The sequence below is a fragment of the Symphalangus syndactylus genome, chromosome 17 (assembly GCF_028878055.3).
Source record: "Symphalangus syndactylus isolate Jambi chromosome 17, NHGRI_mSymSyn1-v2.1_pri, whole genome shotgun sequence".
NCBI lineage: Eukaryota > Metazoa > Chordata > Mammalia > Primates > Hylobatidae > Symphalangus > Symphalangus syndactylus.
The window spans coordinates 45222448-45250155 of record NC_072439.2 but is presented as its reverse complement, the minus strand read 5'-3'; the positions used below and the strand labels follow the sequence as shown (position 1 = coordinate 45250155).

At 35.0% G+C, this 27708-nt stretch overlaps 1 protein-coding gene across 10 annotated transcripts in view; it reads right to left on the bottom strand.

Annotated features, from left to right (window-relative positions):
• The window catches only part of TMEM117 (transmembrane protein 117), a 610505-nt gene that overhangs the window by 231886 nt on the left and 350911 nt on the right, over positions 1-27708 (bottom strand). The gene's annotated exons all lie outside the window — the stretch shown is intronic.

Here is a 27708-nt window from a genome sequence, read left to right as displayed (position 1 = left end):
GTATGTGATGTTCCCCACCCTGTGTCCATGTGTTCTCATTGTTCAATTCCCAGCTATGAGTGAGAACATGTGGCATTTAGTTTTTCGTCCTTGCCATAGTTTGCTGAGAATGATGGTTTCCAGCTTCATCCACGTCCCCATAAAGGACATGAACTCATCCTTTTTTATGGCTGCACAGTATTCCATGGTGTATATGTGCCACATTTTCTTAATCCAGTTATCATTGATGGGCATTTGGGTTGGTTCCAAGTCTTTGCTATTGTGAATAGTGCCACGGTAAACATACGTGTGCATGTGTCTTTATAGCAGCATGATTTATAATCCTTTGGGTATATGCCCAGTAATGGGATGGCTGGGTCAAATGATATTTCTAGTTCTAGATCCTTGAGGAATCGCCACACTGTCTTCCACAATGGTTGAACTAGTTTACAGTCCCACCAACATTGTAAAAGCATTCCTATTTCTCCACATCCTCTCCAGGACCTGTTGTTTCCTGACTTTTTAATGATCGCCATTCTAACTGGTGTGATTTCTTGATATACCACCAAAAGTACGTGCAATAAAACAAAAAATAAATTGAATTTCAAAGTTAGAAACGTCTGTGTATCAAAGAACACCATCCACAGGACGAAAAGGCAACCATGGAATGGAAGAAAATTTTTGTACATCTTTTATTTGATGGGGATTAATGTCCAGAGTATATAAATAACTCCTAAAACTTAACAAAAGAAAACAAGTAAGTCCATTAAAAAATGGGAAAAGAACCCTAACAGTCAAATAATATACCCAAAAGATAAACAGATGGACAATAAGTACATGAAAAGATGCTTACCATCACTAATCATTAGAGAAATGCAAATCAAAACCATGAAGAGATACGACTTCACACCTGATAGAATGACCATTATTTTTAAAAAGAAAGGAAGAAAATAACTGTTGGTAAGAACATAGAGAAACTGGAATCCTTGTGCATTGCTGGTAGCAATTGTGGAAGCAGGAAAACAAAATGGCAGTTCCTCAAAAAATTAAACATAGAATTACCATATGATCCAGCAATTCCACTTCAGGGTATGTACTCAAAGGAAGTGAAAACAGAGACTCGAAGAGATAATGTACACCAATGTTCACAGCAGATTTATTCACAACAGCCAAAAGGTAAAGTAATCCAAATATCCTTCAATGGAAGAATGAATAAACAAAATTTAGTAAACCTACAAAACAGAATATGAGCCTTAAAAAGGAAGGAAATTCTGACATATGCTACGACATGGATGAAATCTGAAGACATTTATTTAGTAACATGAGTCAACACAAAAGGACAAATGTTGTATGATTTCAACTACATAAGGTGCCTAGTGTAGTCAAATTCCTAGAGATGGAAAGTAGAATGCTAGCTGCCAGTGGCTGAGGGGAGGAGAAAAAGAGGAATTATTGTTATGAAACAGAGTTTCAGCTTGAAAAGAGGGAAAAGTTCTGGAGATGAATGGTGGTTCCAGTTCCACACAATGTGAATGACCAGCGTCACCAGACTCTACACTTAAAAATGTTCAAAATGGTAAATTTTATGTTATGTACATTTTATCACAATAAAAAATATATTTTAGCTCAAAAGTTCTAATTTTGGGAAAGAATTATTGGGAAAGATAAAGAAAATTATTTTCTTTATCAAGAAAATAACATGAAAAAATCGAAAAAGCTTCCTGTACAAGATGTATCATTATTTAGAATAGCCCAACACTAGAAAGAGCCTAAATGTCCAAAAATTAAAGAATGGTTAATTAAAGTAGGTTATGACCACACAGAGTTATGATACAGTCATTAAGAAGATTTTAATAAAAAGCAGTAAATGCTTATGTTATTATGCTGTCATAAAATAATGTACAAATGCATAACAAGTTATAAAGAAAATAAATCACAAGTTAACCACGGGTTTTCACAATGTGCTAAAACTATTTTCTATTGCTTCAATAAAACAATATTTGGGGGAGGGAAACAGCAGTAGGTTCTCCAAGGTAGCCATCAATCCTACAGATCCAGGATTTTTCTTTTTCTTTTTCTTTTTTTTTGAGATGGAGTCTCACTCTGTCGCTCAGGCTGGAGCGCAGTGGTGCAATTTCAGCTTACTGCAACTTCCGTGTCCCGGGTTCAAGCGATTCTCCTGCCTCAGCCTCCCGAGTAGCTGGACTACAGGCGCATGCCACCATGCCCAGCTAATTTTTTGTATATTTAGTAGAGACGGAGTTTCACAGTGTTAGCCAGGATGGTCTCGATCTCCTGGCCTCTTGATCCGCCCGCCTCGGCCTCCCAAAGTGCTGGGATTACACGTGTGAGCCACCACACCCAGCCTACAGCTTATGTTCTTTCTACACTGCAAGTCTCCAGTGTACTCTACTTGGGGCAAAAGGAGTGCAGTGGGAACTGAAATAATTATATTGATCCCTGGGGGGCATTTAATGCAAGGCAACCTCTCTATGTCCAACAGGACTACAATACATTCAGCATCATTTAAACTCAAGGATTTGACAGCAAACCATCTGTGGAGACGTTCAATATGGTATATGCTCAAGTAGAATGGAAGAGGTTTTATTGCATATAATTTCAAGAAAAAATACATATTCTAGGGGCCATCTTAGTGCATGTATCCTACTCTTCTGTGAAACTCAAGTGGAAAAAGATGTAATAATCCCACAAGAGACTGGAAATCCTTTAAGAAAGAGCACATTTGACAAATTATTGCAAAATTAGTTTGTTCATTCAACAAATATTTATTAAGGAATAACACTGAGCTACATACAATACTAGTGTGGAACCAAAAATTATAGGTTTTAAATTTTGACAGACTGGTATATTTTCATATTTGATAACAAGCCTTGTAAATTTGGGTAGAGAGGCTAATTTCAGAGACAGGAATACTTGGAGAATTTAAAATTCTGTGCTGAAATTGCTCTTATCCATTCACAAAGAAAGAAGATTTTGCAGGATGCTTAAATTCATGTGAACATAGGCGTTTGACTAGAGGACTAATAAATATAATCATTTTCCCGCAAGGCTTGCAGCAGCTTGATCATTTAAGTAGTAAAACAGGTTTATTTTAGAAAATTTTATTTGTCCACTTAGAAACAGAGCAATCTTGTGTAATTCGCTCCATAAAGACTGAACTTGTTGCGAAATTGCAAATATTTTTAATTTTTATACTGACTCTCCCTCTAAAATGTTTGTATGAAGGAAATCAAGTTGTTTTTTAGCATATTTGGTCCAAACACAATGTGAAACTTCATTTCTTTCACAAAACCTATTTTTAATACCCTCCAACAAAATTCATTGTTATAGATTCACCTTTTTAATTAACTCAACTGAAGATGTTAGCACTTTTAAACATGTTTGGCTAAGCTACACCATCCAGTTCCTTGAGAGGATGTCACTGGCCTGTTTATTTGAAATCTTTCTACTTTTTTGACATAGGTATTTATTGCTACAAACTTGCATCTTAGCACTGCTTTTGCTGTATCTCATAGGTTTTGGTATGTTGTGTTTCCATTTTCATTTGTTTCAAGAAATATTTTTATTTCCTTCTTAATTTCTTCTTCAACCCAATGGTCATTCAGGAGCACGCTTTTATTTTCCTTGTACTTGTACAGTTTGTAAATTTCATGTTATTGATTTCCAGTTTTATTCCATTGTGATCCAAGAAGATAGTTGATATGATTTCGAATTTTAAAAATTTGCTGAGACTTGTTTTGTGGCCTAATACGTGGTCTATCATAGAGAATGTTTCATGTGCTGATGAGAAGAATATATATTCTGCAGCTGTTGAATAAAATGTTCCATAAAAGTCTGTTAGGTCCATTTGGTCTAAAGTGCAGTTTAAATCCAATGTTTCTTTGTTGATTTTCTGTCTAGATGATCTGTCCAATGCTGAGAGTGGGGTGTTAAAGTCCCCAACTATTATTGTATTGAAGCCTGTCTCTCCCTTTATATCTAATAATAATTGCTTTATGTATCTGGATGCTCTAGTGTTAGGTGCATATGTATTTAGAATTGTTACGTCCTCTTGCTCAATTGACCCCTTTATCATTATGTAATGACCTTCTATGTCTCTTTTGACTGTTTTTGACTTAAAGTCTGTTTTATCTAAGTATAGCTACTCCTTTCAGTGTTTAGTTTTCATTTGTGTGGAGTATCTTTTTCCATCACTTCGCTTTCAGCGTATATGAGTCTCTACAGGTGAAATAAATTTCTTTAGGCTGCATATAGTTTGGTCATGTTATTATTTTTTCATCCATTCAGCCAATCTATATCTTTTAAGTGGGGAAATTAATCTGTTTTGTAAACAGATTGAAGTTTACTGATAGGGGAGGTTTTATTTCTATCATTTTGTTAATTGTTTTCTGATTGTTTCATGTACCGTCTATTCCTTTCCTTCTCTCATTGTTTATTGTGATTTGGTGGTTTTCTGTACTGGTAACATTTGATTCCTGTCTCTTTGATATTTGTGTGTCTGCTCAATCAGTGAGTTTTTAAACTTTTGTGTGTTCATACCATGTTGTTACTCATATGTGGAGCTAAAAAAGTTGATCTCATGAAGGTAGAGAGTAGAATGATGCTTACCAGAGGCTGAGAAGAGTGTGGGGTGAAGGCAGTGGTGGGGGAGTAATGACAGAGAGAGGTTGGTTAATGGGTACAAACGTACAGATAGAAGAAATAAGTTCTGGTGTTTCACAGAACAGTAAGGTGACTATTGTTAACAATATATTGTATATTTCAAAATATCTAGAATAGAAGATTTGAGCTGTTCCCAACACAAAGAAATGATAAATGTTAGAGGTGCTGGATATCCAAAATACCCTAATTTAATCATTACACATTGCATGCGTGTGTCAAAATATCACATGTATCCGTAAGTATGTACAAATATTGCATATCAATACAAAATACACCATCCAGATCATGGTTTAAGTGATTCTCAGAGTACTGACAGGCTCACTGTGTCACACCTTCTGCCTCAACTGCCCCCTCTATCAAGACTAAGATTGTAGCCCCATAATTCAGAAATCCTCTTACTATATCCCAGAGTTTATAGAATCTTCATAGCCTATTCTTTTCATTTCCAAATTCATGTTCCTGTATTTCCATACTGTTGCCTTTTACAAGGGTTTTTTTTCCAGCCCCTCACAAAAGTATAGTTTCTGCAATGGCCTTTGTAACAACTTGAATGGAGCTGGAGGCCATTATACTAAGTGAAGTAACGCAGGAATGGAAAACGAAATATCATATGTTACTACTTGTAAGTCGGGGCTAAGTTATGAGGATGAAAAGGCATAAGAATGATAAAACGAACTTTGCGGACTCAGGGGAAGGGGTGGGATGGTGGTGATGGATAAAAGACTACATATTGGGTACAGTATACACTGCTTGCGTGATGGGTGCACCAAAATCCAGAAATCACCACTAAAGAACTTATCCATGTAACCAAAAACCACTTTACCCCAAAAACTATTTAAATAAATTTAAAAATAAAATAAGATATTAATAAATTCATTGAAGAAAAAAAGAAGTATGTTTTTCTGACTTTGGCTTATGTCTCAACCCCTTTATTCTGTCTCTCAGGTTTCTCTTATTCCACTGTATAGTCTTCTCATTCCAAGACCACTGGGGATGGAGAAAGCTTTGTCCAACCCCAATCCCACCCTAGCTCCTGCACCAGGCCCCCAGGATCCACTTGGATCCAATCCATTTATTTTAGGATCCCTTTCATCTGGGAAGGGAGAAAAAAGAGGTTTTGGCAATATAGGGCTCAATGCTAGGTGAAAATAGAAAATACTTTGGGAAAATCCAGTTGACCTGACATATTATGATGAGTGGCTTCAATAATCTCTAAATGCCATTAGCAGGTTCAATGTTTGTCTTAAAATATAAAAAGTAACCAGGGTGCTACCTATGATGTTACAGTTTAGAAGTCACATTTGTGACACTGGCTAGTCAATGGCAATCCAACAATGCTCTTAAAATTAGTACATTTTGGTGATGTTCACATTTTTATCCCAGGAAGACTCAGTGAAATAATGTTTCCAATCATCATTCTGGCTATAGTGAAATAAGGCCAAATTCTCTTTTGTCCCATGAATAAAAATGATGATGATTAAAAGAAATCTTTACTACAGTGCTTTCCAAAGTGTCACACATTTACCTATTGCTTCTAAGGCAAAGTACGCTTAGGTAAGTTTGGTTAACATTAGGTAAGTTTGCCACCTGATTCTTTTCATGCCTTCAGTAAAAGATCATTTCAGAAATGCAGACTTAGCTAAAGACAGAAAATTTATATTATTACTAAATAAATGTTGAACTCGTTCTGGAAAAATAAAATAAAATAAAACAGGTGTTACAGCATTTTAAAGTTCTCCATGTCCCTAAATGTTATGTCACGAGCTCATCTTGTAGACAAAAGGCATTAAGAAGGTCTGAAAAGCCTCAGTGAGCAATTTAAAAATAATGCAGTCACTACTGAAGAATTTTACTCTTATTTCTTAAATGTGGCTCGTGCCTAGAAATATCTGCTAAAATGCTAATTTTATGGATTTGCTAAATCATTCTTTCTTCCACCGAAGAATGTGCAACCTTTGCAGCAAGCCATCTCTAAAGTTTTCTAGCTCAATTTCTTCAAATGGCAAATCCCTTATCCTCTTCAACAGACACTTAAGTGAGGCAGAAGAAAGAACTGAGGCTGACCAGAAGGCCTGATCTTCCTGTTAGTGTTGTAGGAATTTTGCATACGCATTTTTCCAATGTTGGTGACCAGTCAAAATACAGTGATTACATCTCTTAGGATTTCCCCTAGGGAGCAAAAATCATTTGAAAAGGCTATTTAAAAAAAATCTTTGATTTAATAATTAATTTTGAGAAAGGTCATCATGCAATACCTACTCCAAAGGTCACACAACTACATGTGTTATTAGTCTACTTTTATGAAATGGAGGCAAGATAACATCAGAGACATTTTCAACAGAACAAGTGCAAAGGCCACTGCATCATCAGTATTCATTCAGTCTCATAACTATTACAACCTTATTTATGTATTCATTCATTCAGTCTTAATGCTATAGTAAGCAGATACATCTGGAAGGAAGAGGGAGAAAAAGGACAAGATATAATGACTCTTTGTAAAAGTGTTAGGTTTTGACTATATAAGCTTCTAAACCAAGCAAACCCAAGCAGCCAGTTAATGGATATGCATCAGGTCAGAGCATGAAGGGCTAAGAGACAGGTTGAGTGACAGATGAGGGAGTAGGTTTACTGGAAAAGATCAGAGATGAGTTACTTTGTCCAGCACCATTCAGTTCTGTCTGGGGAGGGAGAGAAAATGCATCCTGAGGACATGGTTTCATGCAGAAGAATATTGGGGAAGCTGAGACAGTGGGGCCAAGAAGTGGCACCCACCCCAAACTTTGTATGAGGGCCTAAAGAAGGGACACTATGTCAACTGTTGTAGAAGTGAATAGGCATTTGAAGACTGGGGTAGACCACAAATTCTCTGTCCACATACAGTGCCCAAAGTTGCTGTGGTTCTCTTCTATGTCTCCAAATATATATCATCATCTTTATTTTTGGGGAGTTCTCTAGAATGTCCACGTTCTCTGGAGCTCCATACAGCATCTCATTCTTTAAACTCACTTTAGTAGTTTCAAATAACAGGCATATTCTGATGATTCCCAAATGACTGCATAAAGTCCAATTTATTTTCTGTATCCGATTGCTGACCATACTCCTCTACCTTGATGTTCCATAGATGCCTCAACTAACATATATATCTGGCCTCACTACCTCGCTCACCACGTAATTCTCACCTTCCTGAATTATGGATTTTTGTGATCAGTGTCAACTTGTCACTTGGTACACCTATCCATGTAATAAAAATTAATTAATTAATTTGCCACTACCATAAACCAAGAATAGGGAATAAGTACAATAGGACAACCAACTGAAATACCGAAACAAAGTGATCATATGGTAATAATAATAGATAACATGTGGTAAGTCCTTCCTACATGCCAGGAATCTTCTAAGTGCTCTGCCTGCATTAATTCATGTAATCTATATGCTTACTGAATGATAATTACTAAGAACTGTGCTAGGGTACGTCACACATACATATGCATTTACAAATGGCATATATAAATTCCATTCATTTAATTAGCAAAACTCCTATAAGATGAGCATTAGTCCCTCACTTTCCTTTTAAGGAAATAGGGGCAATAAAATTAATAGCAATAGCTAGCATTTATGAGAACCTATCATGACATAAGTTCCATGCTAAGTGACTTACAAGGATGTAGGGATCAGTTCACTTTACCAAAAAGGAAATTAAGACCCAGGTCATATAATTAGTAAGTACCAGGATTGAGATTTAAACCCAACTGTAGGCAAATTCAACATTCTTTCCACTATTAATAGAATAGGTTATCTTTATAATTTTCTGTTAATTAAGATAGGAACAGATGCAAAAATTTTCAGAAAAATTTAATCAAAACACAAATATAGTCACAAACTTCCAGGGATTAATTTGTGTTTATGTTAACTATTGAGTAAAGAGAAATACGTATTTTGATGTCAAATAAATGAGATATTACTCGATATCCCTGAAAACCCTATTGCCCAGTGCTCACCACACTTCATGATTATAGCCAATTAGTGGCTGTGTAAACTTGACTCAAAATGCCTCTACTTCCTCAGCTATAAAATAGAAATAATCATAATATACCTAATACCATTTGGCTTTAAATAAATCAATAGGTTTAAAACATTTAGAACAGGCTTTAGCACATGGATTCAAATTTTGTATATTACTATTGTAATTACCATGGCAGCTACAATAATTCATTTCAAATCATCAACACGGATCAAGGCATTGATAGGGTAATTTCTTTTTTCAGAAACAGGATCTCACTATGTTGCCCAGGCTGGCGTGCAGTGGACCAACCACAGCTCACTGCAGCCTCAAACTCCTAGGCACAAGCGACCCTCTCACCTCAGCCTCCCTGGTAGCTAGGACTACAGGTATGCACCACAGAGCCCAGCTAATTTTAAATTTTTTGTGGAGACAGTGTCTTGCTATGTTGTGAGGCTGGTTTTAAAGTCCCGGCTTCAAGCAATCCTCCCACCTCAGTCTCCCAAAGTGATGAAATCACAGGTGTGAGTTACCACACCCAGTTAATTTTTTAAACGGTATAAGGAAATCCAACATTATTCAATAGTTATATTCCTGAAAAATTATATACAAATCAAATTTTAATAAAGTAAATAGCATTCTTGCTGAAAATAAGCTTCATTGGTGGATTGTACTGCACTGTAACTAGTAATTTCCTTTTGTCACTTATCTTTTAAAATGGTAAAGTAGAGAAATATGGATATTTATATATTAACTTTTCTGTGAGTTATATAAGTATGTGTATGTGTGTATTTTATATATATATATGTATGTGTATGTTATTTACTTAATGCATGAACAAAATAATTTAGATGCTCAATATAACACCACTGAATTGACTTGGTGATGTAAAAGGGCTAATGCAGCTTACAAATACATGAGCCTTTCTCTGTGGATTGGACAGCTACACATTCTCAGTACTTATTTTTATCCTTGGAATACCTTCAGGGAATGTCATGTTGCTTTCCAGGCTAGTAGCAGGGTCCTGCTAATTTACAATCTGCCACTTCTCTCTGAGCCCTCCTTTGGCCAGGGTCTTTATGCTTTCATCCTCTCTCTGATTTGAAACTAGGAACCTGGGTGGAGATGAGCATTATCCTAAATTGCCTCCGTTTGTTCCTGTGCCTTCTCTGTCATTTCCACACCAGCACTTTGTTTCTCACCAGGCATCTGGTAGCTTAGATTATTTATTAAAATTATTTTTAGTATTATCAAGAACCACCTGAATTAAGTTCATTCTGCTGATGTTTTCAACAAAGTTACAAAGTAATTAATAATTTTATCAGCATTTTAACATTTAATGGCATATTTACGGAGAACCATAAATATATTTATGTTTAGGGTATCAGTGCTAATTCACAGGCACGCAGAAATTATATGCCCCACAGTTTGACACCAAATCTTGTGATTATCTGGCTGCACATTATTATCATGAATTTCAAGCATGAATGGGCAAAGCCTTCATTAGAAATTATGGACACACTGTTTAGGAAAAAAAAAATGCTAACATCAAAAGTGAGGCTGGCATTTGGTAAGCTTTCAAAAGCACAGCTCTGCAATTGTTTCAGCTTGATTAACCATTCACACCTTTGCATTTGTTTTAGAAAACTAAGCCATCTGCAGTTTTTGGTTAAAAAAAAGTCTTTAAAGAGTAAATAATGCTATTGGACACTGCAGTCTGTTTTCCCTGTAGGTAAATAGAACAAGAGCTAGAGTCCAACAAGCTGGCAAATAATGTTTTTTCAAAGGAAAGGAAATGCTAAGACAGAGATTTTAAGACAGTAACAGATAATCCATTTGAAGAGGACTTAACACTTTCAAACTCAGCCTTCCACTTCCCATGGCTGCAACATTTGGTGATTAAGGATTGCCATTCACCATTTCTGCTGCTGAAATATCTTCCTAGAACCAATATAATTACCTACCCATAAAATATTTTCCATTTGCCGCCCCCATCTCCAATCAGCCCAGTACCACAGAAATTCTCTGCAGATTTCTTCCTCCCAGCACTAAACATCAAACATGCATCACCCCAGTCTCTGAGGCTGCTGGCGTCTTGTATTCTGCAACCCTTGCTCCTCCTCACCTTTCTTCTCTACTTGCACATTAGCTACAATCTGCCAGCCAGCTGTACCACAGCAAGGATGCCAAAGACCAGGGCAGACACTGATGGCTACTGACAACATGGTCAGTAATCACTTTCCTATTATGTAGAATTCCTATTGTGTAAAATCTTTGTAATTGACTTTTTCAGGGCTGCTATTTTTTTTAAAAGTTCCCAAATGCAATTTAATTTTTGTAATAATATTTCTAGAGTTTATTTTCCAACTGTACTAAAACACCCTAGACCCAACATTTAAACCCCAACAATATATGATTAAATTTTTTAAGATGCCATGGCAAGCAAAGATTAAATTTGAATTTGAATAACAGAACTCAGACTCCCTTAAAAATTGTCTCTCAGCTGAAAAGAATACTAATATAATTTTGCGTGGAGTCTTGTCAAGTGCTTTCAAGAAATGTCAAACTATATTTTTAGCCATGGAGTTTGCTTAATCCCATAAGACACTATCTCGCCTTTGTGTTGACAAATGAACAGGACTGAAATATCAGGGATCTGAGCTTCTGTCAGGATCCACTTCACATCAAAAGTTGTTGTCCTTGAGCAGCTGTTTTGTCAAAACTTTCGAATTAAAATCTGCACTTGTCTTTATGATTCCCCTGGGTTTACTATTGAATTCTTTTGTTGTCACACCCGAATTGACCCAAGCTTTACTTTTATAGGAAAGTCAATGAAATGTTGTGGAAACATGACACAGAGGAGAGGTCCTGATAATTGTCACTGACTAGGAAAATACCATCTTTACTCAGCTGCTTCCCAAATTTGCTTCCTGAATTACATATCTGGCCCAAACTCCCTTTCCTTCATATTTTTCTGCGTATAATCCATTTTAGAGAATATAGCATTCATACTTTAATAAAATCTGCTACTTGGACTCTACTAAAATAAGCAGGACTAAAAGTATACACAAGAAAACTATTTGGATGAGTATCTAATTTTTGCCTCAAATACTCATAGACTTTAGAACTCAGAACTCATCAGGATGGAAAATTATGAGACAAAGTTTTATGGCAAAACTCAAATTATTTACTTTGAGTCAAGATTATATTTTAAAGTTTTGCATTTCTCAATACTTCTTTTTAGTCACTTATTTTTTTAACAGGATTTGTTCAGTTTTATTGTCCCATCTGAAACCCAAAGTGTTTGCCATAATAATTATGAGTAATAACAAACATTTCTAGGCTGTTTACTGTGCGTTGGGTACTGTGCCCGGATAGGTACGGTTTCTGCCCTCTGGGGACTTAATTTTTCCTTGACCTCTTCTGCTCTCCTCCTCTGAAGGGCAGAATTTTCTTGCAAAGGCTTTGTCACCTCTTTGCTTTCCCAGAGCCTGGCCCAGAACCTTCCACAAGTCTGAGAGTATTTGTTGACACGGTTGAGGAGGATAACTGTACTCCTCGACTTATGATGAGGGTACAATACACTGAAAATTTTTAAGTAGAACCATCCTAAGTTGGGGACCATTTGTATTTGCATTACATACTTGGTCATTAAAATTCGGCAGACCCAGGCTAGGGCACAGTGGGTAGGTCATCTAGGGAAGCCAAGAACTCTTTTGCCAGTTCTAAGCCTATAGTAGACCAGGAGGCCCCCAAAGTGTCAGTCATAAAGTTACATATCTCAAAAGTAGTTAACATGACCACGAAGTCTCTAGAGCTGTACTAAAAGTGACAATTATAATCACTCCCCATTGAGCCACAGGAAGGAGCAAATGATTCCCATTTTGGAAAAGAATTTTTAAATTATAATTGGTATAATGTAAAGTAATGATGTTTTCAAGTTGTCATAAATGAAGGAAAATCTCCTATACTTTACACCTGCCACTCTCAGAAGGCCTTGGTCATAGTTTCTTTCTTTTTTAAAAAAATTTAACTTTTACTTTAAGTTCAGGGGTACATGTGCAGGTTTGTTATATAGATAAACTTGTGTCATGCGGGTTTTTTGTACAGATTATTTCATCACCCAGGTATTAAGCCTAGTACCCATTAGTTATTTTTTCGGGATCCTCTCCCTCCTCCCACCCTCCATCCTCCAACAGGCCCCAGTGTGTGTTGTTCCCCTCTATGTGTCCATGTGTTCTCATCATTTAGCTCCCACTTGTAAGTGAAAACATATGGTATTTGATTTTCTGTGCCTGCCTTATTTGCTAAGGACAATGACCTCCAGCTCCACCCATGTTCCTCCAGAGGACATGATCTTGCTCCTTTTTATAGCTATTCCATGGTGTACATGTACCACATTTTCTTTATCCAGTCTACCATTGATGGGCGTTTAGGTTGCTTCCAGTCTTTGTTATTGGGTGACAGTTTCTTAAGAAAGCACATCAGCGTTTGCACCAACAGCACCAAGAGCATGAGAGGAAGAGCACAGACCTTCATGGCCCTTCGCAGCTCTTGCACGTCATACAGCACTGTGGGCGTCATCATCCCCACAATCACCTGCTCGAAGTTGCCACTCAGTCACTTATTTTAATAAATGGGACTACGATTTGCCTGCTCAAGACTGTCTTACCATCTTTTGAAAAGTATACCTAACATATAAGCATTCCTTACAGAACACAAACTTTTTATTGTGTGCTTTCATCACATAACTCATATAATTCATATCTTAATTTCTATAAGCAGAGAAAATTATAAAATGACATAACACTAACATCAGGTATATATATAATTCAGAGTGACCTACTTACAGCTGACCTCATTATTTTTTTAAAAAGGCTGCTATGTAAAATAGTGATTATACAGTCTTGGTATCAGTTCCTGTTTAGCTAAGCTTTGGAAATGACACTAGAGAAACAATAAAAAGATGTTAAAATTAGTAAAAAGTCTTCGTTCAGAAAATCCAAATTGAGAACGATATTTTAAGATGTTCTAATGTATGAAACACTGTAATTTTTTAAATTAAGTAACACTAACAATATTAGCAGCCATAATTCCACATGCTTTATCTTTTATCTCACAGCAGTTCACAGCCATATCCTCTAAGTAATAATTACTAAAAATAAGCCACCCCCTGAGCAAATGGCAACAATACCTACTCATGTTTAATAAGAAGTAAAGAATCAAATTAAAGCACATGAAGAATTGGCGGAGCAGGTCATTTGCTGGTGGGCAGGTAAATCAGAAGAAAGTTTATATAGATGACACTTTATTGCAATAGGCAAAATTATAAAAGGATTGTTCTTCATATCATGAACAGAAAGTGGGGGGCTGGCAGTGCTTGTCCTGATAACTAGAGAGAGGAAAACTTAAATATTATCTGAGCCAAAGCCTGGGCATAGTAACATCTGTCAGGTTTTCCATGAAGGATGGTAGAATCTAGCCTTGGGAAAAAGGGAATCCACTGTGAGCATCAAAAGGAACCCAGAGTCAAAGTTGCTCTGTAAGAATCCCACAGTCAGTTCTAGACTTAACTCTGGAGGCTAGGTAAAATTTACTGAGCACTTATATTGCCTTGTGGCAATGTACAGGCCCTTGGGGTGCTGTAACCCAAAAAGAAAGCCAACCCTCATCATATCCATCTTACCCTCGTACCTGCCTGTTGTATAGTCTTCCAGCACCAAAAGATTCTTCCTCTTGGTTTCTCTTCAACCTTAATATCTGATAGGTATGACCCCTTAATATCTGATTTTGACATAGAATATGTCCAAATGTTCCCAGGCCAAACTTCCTGGAACCACCTTAGAGAACAGTCCCCGCATTTTTCTGCATTTTAGAATCTCTAGGAATCTCTTGAACATTCCAACACCCAGACTACATGCAGACACTCTCACTATCCCAGAGTGAGAAACAGGCATCAGTAGTCTTTGAAACTTTCCAGGTGATTCCAGTACGCAGACAAGTTTGGGAATCATAGCCTTATGAAATTCAGGTAAAAACTGATTAGAACACCCAACTAAACAACAAGCTCTGTTCCCTAAATCTATATATAAACTGCTTAAGAGATGTATAAATATTGACAGCTTAATGATATTTGTATTCATTTAAGATTTCCACAATGCATATTAAGTACCCATCTGCACACAATTTCCTGATGATAAACTAAAGCTAGTAAGTTAGTCAATAAATACAGCATGAACTTGAGGTCTCTCTGCATCCATGCTGGTAAGGGCTGACCTGACTACTATAACAAGCATTTAATTAACACTTCAGTAAGTGTTATTATGAAAATGCTTTTCACCTACTTGAGCCTTAAATGTTTGGGTGGAATTAGTGCTAAGCAGTACAAAGATTCCTGTTGTTCTTATCAGCTATGATTAACATGCAGAGAGTCCTTGTCTCCCCTGAATTTTAGTGGACAGAACAGGGAGAACCAACCTTTTACAGGATGGATAAGTTTAAGGGTGTGATAGAGACATTACAACATGGCACCTGTCCCAAACTCATGCCCTGCGCTGTGCTGTTCTTGCAACAGTCATGCCATAGTCAGTTTCCAGATTAATGTGCCCTGTTTAAAAAGCACAAAACAGGACTCCCTGTCAGGTGACCAAGGGGCAGAATTTCTGCTGAAGTTATATCCTACTTTGCATTAGTGATATTTTTGTTGTAAACTGAATTTTAATGCTTCTTTACAAGAAACACGATCTCTGGTTCAACGCAGCTCCCCTCAACTCTTCACAGACCCTTTTATCTCATACCAGATGTTTCACACTTTTACTAGATCAGCCTGGCCTTGAGGGCATTTGAATTTGCAATGCTGGTATTTATTATTTATGTAAGTTTAACAGAGAAAGCCACTGTCACTCATTAAAACCTCACCACAAACTGATGACTTAAGCTGCTGAAACATGGTTGGTAAGATTTGAACAGACCAAAAGGCATTGCAGAACGAATTATACACAGCGCGACCATTTGCCAAACCAGCAAGTCTAGGGAGGGGCTGGCTGGAACAAGACCTTTGAGAGATTAATAAGAAAAAGCTAATTTCAAATGCAATGGTATTTTGACTCAATTTTTACCATATTTAATACAATCTAATGTTTACTCCTTACTAATTTGTTATGACTTTACATGTGTTTCGTATATATTTGTTAAGTGAATAGATTCATGAAGAAGTAAGAGAGACCCTCAGTGGGGTTTTGGAATACTAAAGGCCTGTAATTTTGCAACATCAAAATTTGATAACATATTTAAAAACTATGTATACAAACACCTTATTTCATGAGTTTTGTTATCTCAAAATGTTTGTTGCAAAAAGGTGGCTGAATGGAGGAAAAAGATGATTATCTTAAGAAATATTTGGACAAAAATAGTAGCAAAAATAAATTTGGACTATTCCTCATTTAGTTGAATAAGCCCTGCACTTCACAGATCCCTTGACACCTGAGAAAATATTTTCTCAAAGATATTATGGTCTACAGAGATAGTCAATTGAAGGTGTCACCAATTTTAGAAAGATAGCAATGGCATTACGATAGAGACTTGTAGGGCTAAGAAAGTATGCAAAAGCACCAGGAATAATTATTCTGCTTTTTTTTTTTAACAAAATCATATAATCAAAACAAGGGGTTTTTTTTAGATATATAGCATATTGTTTGGGGGAAAACTGGTTCACTTTGCTAAATTTTATTTAAGTAAAATAAAATGCCTTCTTTTTTTTTCAAACCTGCAACTTAGATTTGCCAAAAATCTTCCTTGATTCTATTATTTTTCGTTCAAACTGAAAATGCCAAAGAGAAATTAGGATAATTACAACATAAGAAAAAAAGCACTTGGGTTTTGAAAATTATTAGGTTTCATTTTTCTTCAATAGCTACAGGTTCATAGTATTTTTATGATGTATTTTAAAACCTTTATGAGAGGTGCTGTTCTTTCAACGAAAACAGATGGCTTCTCTCTAGGTTTTCCGTTTCATCTCACTCACTTGACGCATAGGCATTACTTCTCATATATCCTCTGGTCAGTAGTCAAGAACAATTTGGAATTCTTAACGTGGCCCATGCGGTGTCCTACTTTCTTTTTGTGAGTCCTTGTCTATAGCATTTAAGAAACTGTTGATGTGGACTTTATCTTCTGTTTTAACTGATATCTTTGGAAATGGCAGAGATATGTATTTGATCTTACACTTGACCAGTAATTTATATTGCTATTGCATGCTTAATTGACTCCTTATGCAATATCATGTTCCAAAAGCTACTTAAGATGTTTCACTGAGCAATTTGGTAGACTAGTGAAGGATGGTGGAGGCAGGTCCAGATCTGAGATAAAGCTTAACATATTTTGTCAGCCAGGGAAAAAAGAAGTCATTTATTTCCTAATCAGCTTTCAGATATATAAGAGAAGAATATATCCCAAACTTAGTTTTAGGAAAACTCTTACTTAACCATTTCTTATCATATATTGTATTCCCTGTGTTCACTCAAATACTTTCATCTCTTGAAACATAATGAAGCTTTTATGAAGCAACAACAATAAAGCATAAATACAAGATACTTCATTGCTATAAAGCTCTTTCTGATGTTTAAATATGGTTAAAACACATTTAACTAAAAATGTGGCATACTCTATGAATATAAAAAACTTTACTGCTCTAAAAATCTGTGGAGCAAACAACTGCTAAAGAATAGCAATTTCATAAAAACACTTAGCACTTAAGTAACCAGGAACTGCAATATCTATCTTAAACAATAATAAGATAGAACTTATTCTTTTACTTTCTTCCCGTTCCAGAAATAAGATGCTTTCCACCACCTTTATCAAAAGGGAATAGGAATATAGGAATTTAGGAATTTTCTAAAGTTGAAAAGCAACAGTTTGGCTGAGACGTGATGGTTATATCATTTCGTGCCTGAAAACATACTCACTTCCCCCATCTGATGACAAAATTTAACAAATTCAATTGACATGTAAGTAGAAAAAAAAATTGAACCAAAATCTATGTCTATATGCCATATTGGATTAAGATCTACTGTTAAATATTTGCAAGAAAATTATTCAGTTTGTCAGAATAGTATGTGAAAACAATAAAAAGTTTGGAACCAGATTGCCTGGGTTATATTACAAGTTTTGCCATTCATACTGCCGTATCTGTGTGACCTTGGCAAGGGCAAGACACTTAACCTCCTAAGCTTCAGTGTCTCCACCTGTTTCAGGGTTTTTATGAATGGAAAATCAGTATTATCTGATATAAAGTTAATGATACAATAAAATGGGTACTCATTAATATTAGCTGAGATTAGAAATTCAAGCACGTAGCTTGAAATATGAAGCTATGTGCTTCTTTTGTAGTACTTCTGGAATTAGTCGAATGACTCCCCTGATCATTTCTTTTACCTTTTAGTTAGCACCTCCTGCAGGCCCAGCATGATTCTAAAATGTGTGTGTGTGTGTATGCACTATTCTTAAGTATATATAAATATATACTTAAGAATATAATTAATGAATCAGGGGTAGTTTGAGGTCAAAATGGTTCCATAATGTATATATTGTATTTATATAAATACAATATATACATTATATTCATATAAACATAATGTGTATATATTTATGTGACACCATATTTACATTTATATTATATATAAATAAATAATGTATAAATATATTTAAATATCTATTTCTGTATTATATTTATAATGTTTATATATATATTTATATTATATAATATATATTTACATTTATATTATATATTTTATACTTATATTACATATTATATATTATATGTTTATATATATTTATATATAATATATATATGATATGAAGAACTTTGAATAAAGCCCAGGAGGCATTGATACTTGATTTTTTCCTCTTTGAAAGTCAATGATATAATGAAATGAGTGCTGGCTGTTAATATAGGCTCATATTAGAACTTGAAAAAGGAAGCTATGTGCTTTTTTGCAGTACGTTTAGGAGTTGGATGCCTCCCTTCACATTTCTTTCACCTTTTATTTAGTGCCTCTTGTGGGCCGAGAACTATTCTAAATACACATATTTAGAATAATGTTTATATATAATATAAATTATTTATATAATTATTTATATAATTACACAATTATATATATTATATACTATATAATATTTAATAATATAATTATATTAATTATATATATTAATTATATATATAATTATTTATATATAAAATTATATATATTATTTATATATAATATATATAATATAATATAAAATATATATTATATATAATATAAAATTATATATAATATATATTATATATAATTTTATATTATATATAATATATATAATATAAAATTTTATATTATATTATATATAATATAAAATTATATATATAATTATATACAATATTATAATATATAATTATTATAATTATACATTGGATATATTATATATAATTATAATAATTATATAATATATAATGATTATATAATAAATACATAATATATAATTATAATAAATATATAATATATAATTATTATACAATAAATATCATTTATTTATTATAAAATTATTAATATAAATAAATAAATATTATTATAAAATATTATATAATAAAATTATTATATAATATATAATTATTATATAATAAATATTATTTATTACAAAATTATTAATATAAATACATATTATTTATTATAAAAATATTATTATATAATAAAATTTATTGTTATGTAATAAAATTATATTATATATTATATATTACTTATATATAATGTTTATATATGTAATGTTTATAATATAAATAATGTTTATATATTATGTTATTATATATTATATATAATATATAATTATATATTATAAATTATATATAATATATAATTATATATTATAAATTATATATAATATATAATTATATATTATAAACATTATATGTAATAATATATATGATATATGATATATTATATATGTTTATATATTTTTTATATACATTTATTATATATATTTTATATATATTTATACATATATAGTATATATATTTATACATGTATGTTTATATATTATATATTATATAAATATATACAAATATTATATATAAAATATATAATATATTTTATATATAATGTATTATATAAAATATATATTATATATAAACATATAAAATATATATTTATATATTTATTTATATATATAATATATAGTATATAAGATAATGTACAATATATAATATATAAAGTTTATGTATAAACATTATTCTAAATATGTATATTTAGAATAGTTCTCGGCCCACAGGAGGCACTAAATAAAAGGTGAAAGAAATGTGAAGGGAGCCATCCAACTCCTAAACGTACTACAGAAAAGCACATAGCTTCTTTTTTCAAGTTCTAATATGAGCCTATATTAACAGCCAGCACTCACTTCATCATATCATTGACTTTCAAAGAGGAAAAAATCAAGTATCAATGCCTCCTGGGCTTTATTCAAAGTTCTTCATGTAAATGGTGGATAAACAGTGTTTTAAACATGGACACAGGAAGGGGAACATCACACCCCGGGGACTGTTGTGGGGTGGGGGGAGGGGGGAGGGATAGCATTAGGAGATACACCTAATGTAAATGACGAGTTAATGGGTGCAGCACACCAACATGGCACATGGATACATATGTAACAAACCTGCACGTTGTGCACATGTACCCTAAAACTTAAAGTATAATAATAATAATAATAATAATAATAAAGAAAATTCCATCAAAAAAGGTGTGGAACTTTATGTTAGAAAAATCATAAAGAATATGTGGACAAAGGAGGTACCCACCTAGAGGAAGTATAAACTAAGTAATAGAAATAAAGTATAATGGAATTGGAAGAAGCTGAAACTAAGTTGGGGATGAAAAAGATGAAAAATGAGCATTCCCTGTCTCTGGTGAAATGTCTTTCTATAAGAGATGTCCTCAGTTTCTTTCATATCTTAATGTAGTTCAATTCAATACCTAGGTGAATTTTCCTAGGTGCCTTTCATATTCTTGGTGAATATGAATATAAAATTTATAGTCCATAAATTTTTAATAAATAGAAATTGCATACAATATACCTATCACATACTATGGAATTATTTGATATTTTGATGGACATTGGCATTAGGAGACTTATAGTGAAAGCCAGAATTTGTGTCTCTGTTCTTAAATATCTATACATTATAGTACAATCTTTTTTACCCAGAAATCCTTTTTTATTCCAGGTCATATTCTGCTTTTTTAATTCCAAAAGTCCTGAAAATTAAAAGACTCTTGATCATCACTTATGATGCTATCTGAACACAGGAAGTTAGACTCTCCTGCCTTATTAATTTTTTAGCTGGAACTTATTATTTTGAAGGAACATGAAACACAAAGCTAAAATATTTATAGAGACATTAAAATATTTATACATGCAAAAGCAAAATGACCACATTTACTTTCCTCTAAACTTCCTAATGAGCAAAAAGGAAATGCAAAAAATAATTTCCCTTTTATGCTCTTTGCTTCAATCAAATGATTAAACAAACTGATTATTATTATTTTTTTTTTTTGGCAAGTATGGGTGCCATTAAATATGCTGTCCTTGGGTTTTGTCTATGTGATGGTCCATGTTGGTGCCCCACTCACATCCTCTTGACCTACTGGAGCCCTCCATTCCCCAAGAGCACAGGCCCAGGAGATCAGGCTGAGGGCAGACTTTATGTGACACCATAGAACTATATCTTTGCTTGCCTCCTTCTCTTTCTCTCTCCTGCTTCTCTCATCTCTTACAGACTCCCCAAGAATCCTTCTTCTTTAAATCTTGTGCCCCTAAATCCCTGATGCATGCTTTTTTTCTTAGAGAACCTCACATAACACGAAATCTTTATAGAAAGATAGTGTATTAATTAAATGCTTGATCCAGTTTGTATTTTCACTGTATAAGTAATGAAACGGAACATATGAATGTACCAAACATGAGGTTAACTAACCAGGGGTAAGTTGAGGTCAAAATGGTTTCCATGAACAGGCAGAGAAAGACAGCAAAAGAGAAAGACCCAGAGGAATGTTCGGCTCTTAGGTCCAGCTCCCATGGCTAAATATCTGGTTGGCACCCTTCCATTTCTCATATACACGTGTTCAATGAGTTTGCTCACCCTGGCCTTCCATTCCAAGTTTCATGGTTTAAATTTTTTTTCTATTATGAAGTTCAGTAAAACTGTTATTGCTACTTTATTTCAAGTGCTAAATCAAATTCAATTATGCTTTTTATTCTGTCATTTTGAAACATTAGTAGAAGAGAAATAATTAGAAAATTGGCACTGATTATAATATGAATTGTCAAACTCAATTCCAGACAGTATAACAAGCTAGATGTTGGTTATATTCCAGGTTACTGTTCATTCACACACTTAGTGTTTGTGAAATAGTCCACAAAATAGTGACATGTATAAACTAGAAAATTTTGAACTAAACTATTTTTAACTTGATAAAATGAAAATAACACAGTTAACTCCTTTCCTAAATAAGTGTGCAATAAGCATAAAATGACAATTAAAAATCACCATATTTTAGGTTGTATGTTTATATAATTATAAATTTTATTTCATATTACCTATATTTAAGCTAGAAGGAATACTTCATGCTCAAACACTGCAGAAATATTTCCCCCCTCTATTCTGTTCTAGGTTTGTAAATGAATATTAACCCTTGATGCAATGGTATTTACTCTCAAGTATATGCCATTCTTTAATTCTCTCTGTCCACTGAAATGTAACCAATTTTCTGTCTTATGTAGTAATCTCTTCTTGCTCACATGACTCAAGGGACATATCTCAACCCAGCTTCCTTCTGCCCCAGAGCTGGGAGCAACACAGTGCCACTGAGAGCAGTAATGACCATTTGAAGAATGCACTGGCAGGATCTGCAGAGCTCAATCTTTTCTTTATACTCTTTGCCATTTATACTCAAGAATGACATCACCATTTTGGGAGACTTACACTGGCAATTCATCACTTCCATTCAAGAGTGTTCACAAGCATGTGTCCTTGTGGTTCTGGGAACAAATTTAGTGTGAAGAAGTGCATAGCCTGGTTGAGGTGGGGTAGGGAGAGGAGCAAAGCAGGTTAATATATATGATACCCTGAACAATATAGCTGACCTTCCACCTTTATAGGATTCTAGAATGCTCATTTTACAATAATAAGTCACAAAACTGAACTAGAAAAAAGAAATGAAACAGTGCTTATGTGCTGTTATGATCTATTTATTCTTTAAATAAATATTTCTTGAGCACCTATTTTATACCTGGTTCTGTGTTGGGTGTTAGGAATATAATTATAAGTATGATTGACATTGTAACTCCCCTCAAGAAGCTTCTAGTCAAGTAAGGAAGAGTTTTCAACTTTTTCTCTTAACTATTATAAACAGTCTTTTGAAGCAAAGATAATAGCAGTATAAATATTAATTATAAAATCTCTGAAAAAATACAAAGTGTATGAAAAATAAGACAGCAAAAATTGTCACTCAAATATTTAGACGGATATTATAATACTTATATATAAAATAGGCACAGTTAAAATAGAAAGGTAAAATATATTTCTAAAAAACACCTTTTTTCCAAAATCAACACCTTTTTTCTAAAATCATATCCTTGCTAGATCCTCAATAGAGAGAAATAATTCAGCAAAAATTACAACTTATTTCTTCCTATATTCCAACTACAAAGGCTATGTTTTATTAATCCAAAAGCATTTTTAATGGTTAAGCTTGTCTGGCTCTAATAAAACTTCAACTTTCAAGGGGAAAAAAGTCCGTTAAAAATCACACATAATTTTATAAACAGATGGTCACTATAAATGCCTTAAATAAAAGTAAAGCCAACTGGCAAACAACTAAACTGACTTTTTCCTGTTTTATGTGTCTACGACATCACTTTATGGTAAAGCCTTTGCTAGTAGTGGCACATATATATAAATTCCGACAGATAATCCTAGGGCTGCTATGTTAAAGCCATGCAATGTCCTGTGACTATTAGAAGTTGATATACACAGTATACAGTTTTCAGGATGAAGGATGCTTTATGATGACTTCAGTGTTGGCTAACAGAATTGTCTTTTTTTTTTTTTTTGAGACAGAGTCTCACTCTGTCACCCAGGCTGGAGTGCAGCGGCACAATCTCAGCTTACTGCAACCTCCGCCTCCCAGGTTCAAGCCATTCTGCTGCCTCAGCCTCCTGTGTAGCTGGGATGGCAGGCATGTGCCACTACACTCAGCTAATTTTTGTATTTTTAGTAGAGATGGGGTTTCACCATGTTGGCCAGGCTGGTGAACTCCTGACCTCAAGTGATCTGCCCGTGTCAGCCTCCCAAGTGCTGGGGTTACAGGTATGAGCCACTGTGCCCGGCCCAGAATTGTCTTCTTAGGTCATGGCTCAGTTTTACCTTATCTGTACCCCTCACCCCAACAAGAACCTCAAACCTAGAGTCTGATGCCCTGATTCTATTGTGAGTCATACCATTTACTTCTGTAAGATGGAAGCAACTAAAACAGGATATACCAGGGGCTAGAACAGGAGATTATTAGGTATAGCTCAGCAGAAGTGCTTCTTCTCTCTGGTATTAAATTAAGGGCAGAAGCAAGTGCCATCATGAAGTCCTTGGAATCCCCTGCCACCTCAGACCTCATCAGAAGCTAAAGCAGCAATGGCAAAACTGGTAATGTGATATGGAAGTGGCCAACTCTCCTCCAGCTTCTGACTTAATGGCACAGTGCATGCACACATAGGTGGATACCTGGAAATGGTGTCTCATGAGACACCCCATGTTGTTTTATTTACATCTTCAGGACAGAGCTTTTCTCTGCTCCTGCCCATAGCAAAGACCCAGCTCAATGCGGATTACATCGCTCAGTATTTTATGTATTTCTTACACATTAACCTATTTTAAAAACCTATTTGACATAAGAATTAGTACCCTTAACCCTGAGTTATATATCTCTTGTCCGCTGCATGGGGAGTACCACAGAGCCAGGAAAAGTCAGAGCTGCCTAAGAAATTGGACCCAGTAGAGCTTGAAGCTCTGTAATGTGAGGGCCAAAGATACTTCTCATATTGGTTGACACCATCCTTATCTTCGGATCACATCAATACTGATATGGCTTTTAAAACTATGAAAAAGTTTTGAATTATTTCCATAAAAGAAAAATCCTCCATTTCAGAACTATATAAAAGACACAATTTGATTGTTAACATAAATAGTTGCTTTTCCATGACAGTCACCCTCATCATTGATATTCATTTCATGACGAGAATCCTATAGACAGATGAAGGTCAAGGCTACCTTAGACTTATCTCGTGAGGGAAAATATATTTTTTTAAATGTTATCAATATACACGTATGTAGACATATAAATACTTATACAGAAACTCACTGCCCAATCAGTGAATAGAAATGGGAATAGAAATGATGTGCTCTGGGAATCCTCCCTGTGTGACTGTATTTTAAAACCAGGAGGGCTTGGTATTTCCTTTGCTATTTCTATCCCTGTGTCTAATGTGGAAATGTCAATGTTTCATATAACATAGCATAAAGAGACTTTAGATTCTCTTCCAGCTTACAGAAAGGCCCCAGGGGGTTAGATGACTTAAGATCACATTGTGAGGTTCAACCTAGAACACGGTTTTCTTGACACTCAATCCAGTCTTAGTTCTGTGATGTAGCAGTAATCTTTCGTATAGAAAAAAGTGAAGTTATCAGGTTAGCTAGTAGAAATATAAGACATTAAAACAGTAAAATTAGAAGAAACTATGAAGGTCAGCCAGACCTTGGAAGGAGACAAAGATCACAGGCCGAACTGTGGAATTATTTTTACTCCCCTTAGCCATATGAGAGGGGCAGACAAGTGCAGAATAGAAATCCAACCAGGAAGGGTTAAAGGTCTTTGGTCAAAACTCTACCATGCGTTTTCCTCCTAAGGCTGCTGTAGCAATTGGACCCCTCCCTATGGTTAAAAAAGAAAAAATACTAATTTAAAAAATAATAATAATGAACCAATAAAGAGAGGCAGAGCTGTATACGGTACAGAAAGCACCATCTTGAAGAAATGGCTGGGGAGGAATTGGATAGAATTGGGTTATAAACAAACAATGTTGCCATAGTGGAAAAGAAAATGATTTATGTAATAAATGGCTGGCATGAGCCTGCAAACTTGAGCTCCTAGGTCCTGCTGGTTCATTGTTTCTCCTCTAACTTTTGTCAGGTTCAGTGTAAGACAAAAGTCAGGAAGCAATGTACCATATCATCTTAGCCTACTGCAGCACTGGCGATTGAAATAAACTCCAGACACTCTGGACCCCAGGCCTGGGATAAGGTGAGCTGCTCACACTTATGGGGCTCCGGAAGTCTAGGCATCCTGAGGTTTGGATCAATGACTTGGCCCTTGCCATCACCTCAAAGGACTGAGCCAAGCTAAAGTGATGAGAAGCCCCACAATGTGCACAATGAAGCGCTTATGTCTATCTTATACTTTAGCATTTTAAGTCACATCACAGGGCCACACATTTAAGCTTTACAGAAAATATGTAACACAGGAAGGAACTGTTAATCCTATTTGATAAATCTGCAAACTGAGCCTCAGAGAACTGTTTACTATTTGTGGAAGGTCGAACCATAGGTGGTCAGGTCAGATAATTCAAATTCCTGGACTCTTAATCTAGTTATATTTTCCATCTTATTAAGCAGATTTGCAACAAAGTGGTGTCAAAATCACAATGCATAATTTATGTCGAAAAAATTTTTTAAACATCCCTCAAATTTCAAAGAAATTACGTTTTTCAAAGTTTATGTATCTCCTCCTAAAAAGCTTTTTTCAATAGAAAAAAGAAATTTTTCCTTTTTTTTTTTTTTTTTCTTTTTGAGACAGAGTCTCACTCCAGCTCAGGCTGGAGTTCAGTGGCACCATCTCAGCTCACTGCAAACTCTGCCTCCCAGGTTCACGCCATTCTCCTGCCTCAGCCTCCCGAGTAGCTAGGACTACAGGCGCCTGCCACCATGCCTGGCTAATTTTTTGCATTTTTTTTTTTTTTTTTTTTTTTTGAGACGGAGTCTCGCTCTGTCGCCCAGGCTGGAGTGCAGTGGTGCAATCTCGGCTCACTGCAAGCTCCGCCTCCCAGGTTCACGCCATTCTCCTGCCTCAGCCTCTCCAAGTAGCTGGGACTACAGGCGCCTGCCAGGTCTCGATCTCCTGACCTCGTGATCCACCCGCCTTGGCCTCCCAAAGTGCTGGGATTACAAGCGTGAGCCACCGTGCCCAGCCAATTTTTTGGATTTTTAGTAGAAATGGGGTTTCACTGTGTTAGCCAGGATGGTCTCGATCTCCTGATCTCGTGATCTGCCCGCCTCGGCCTCCCAAAGTGCTGAGATTACAGGCATGAGCCACCACGCCCAGCCAGGAAAAAAGAAATTTTTCATGTGAGGCAGCCTGTTCTCAATGTCTAGCTTATTCTAATTGCTATTTCTAGAGATTACAAATAAATCATTTTTCAAGTTTACATTTTAAAGTTAATGGAATAGAATCCATCCAGTAATCTGTTCTGTTAACATTCTAAAAATCAACAGAGGTAGGTGGAGGCTCAAAAACAGGCCATACAAAACCTTTGGTAGTTACTTGATACTCTTCCCGGATGTTCTCAGCAGAAGCAGTTAAGCTACAACTGCTTCCTGATCCCCGAAAGCACCTGTTCCAGGTAAGAAGCAATCAATAGAAATGGCAGGAACTCTTTTGTTCCTACCTACAATATCTACCTACAATATCTGGGACATATCTGCAGGGACATGTCCATGCCAAGTCTTGTTTGAGTCAGGCATTATCTGCCTTCTGGTATATCTCCTCATTTTCAAGTGAATAGACTGACAAAGGTAATTAGAATCAACTGCATTTATGAACGGTGTTAATGAAGTGCTCCACTTTTATGGGAGTTATACTCTTTGCATTCTGTGAGTCTCTCATAAATTTATAGAACCCAGAGCCTTCTAGCAACATGCT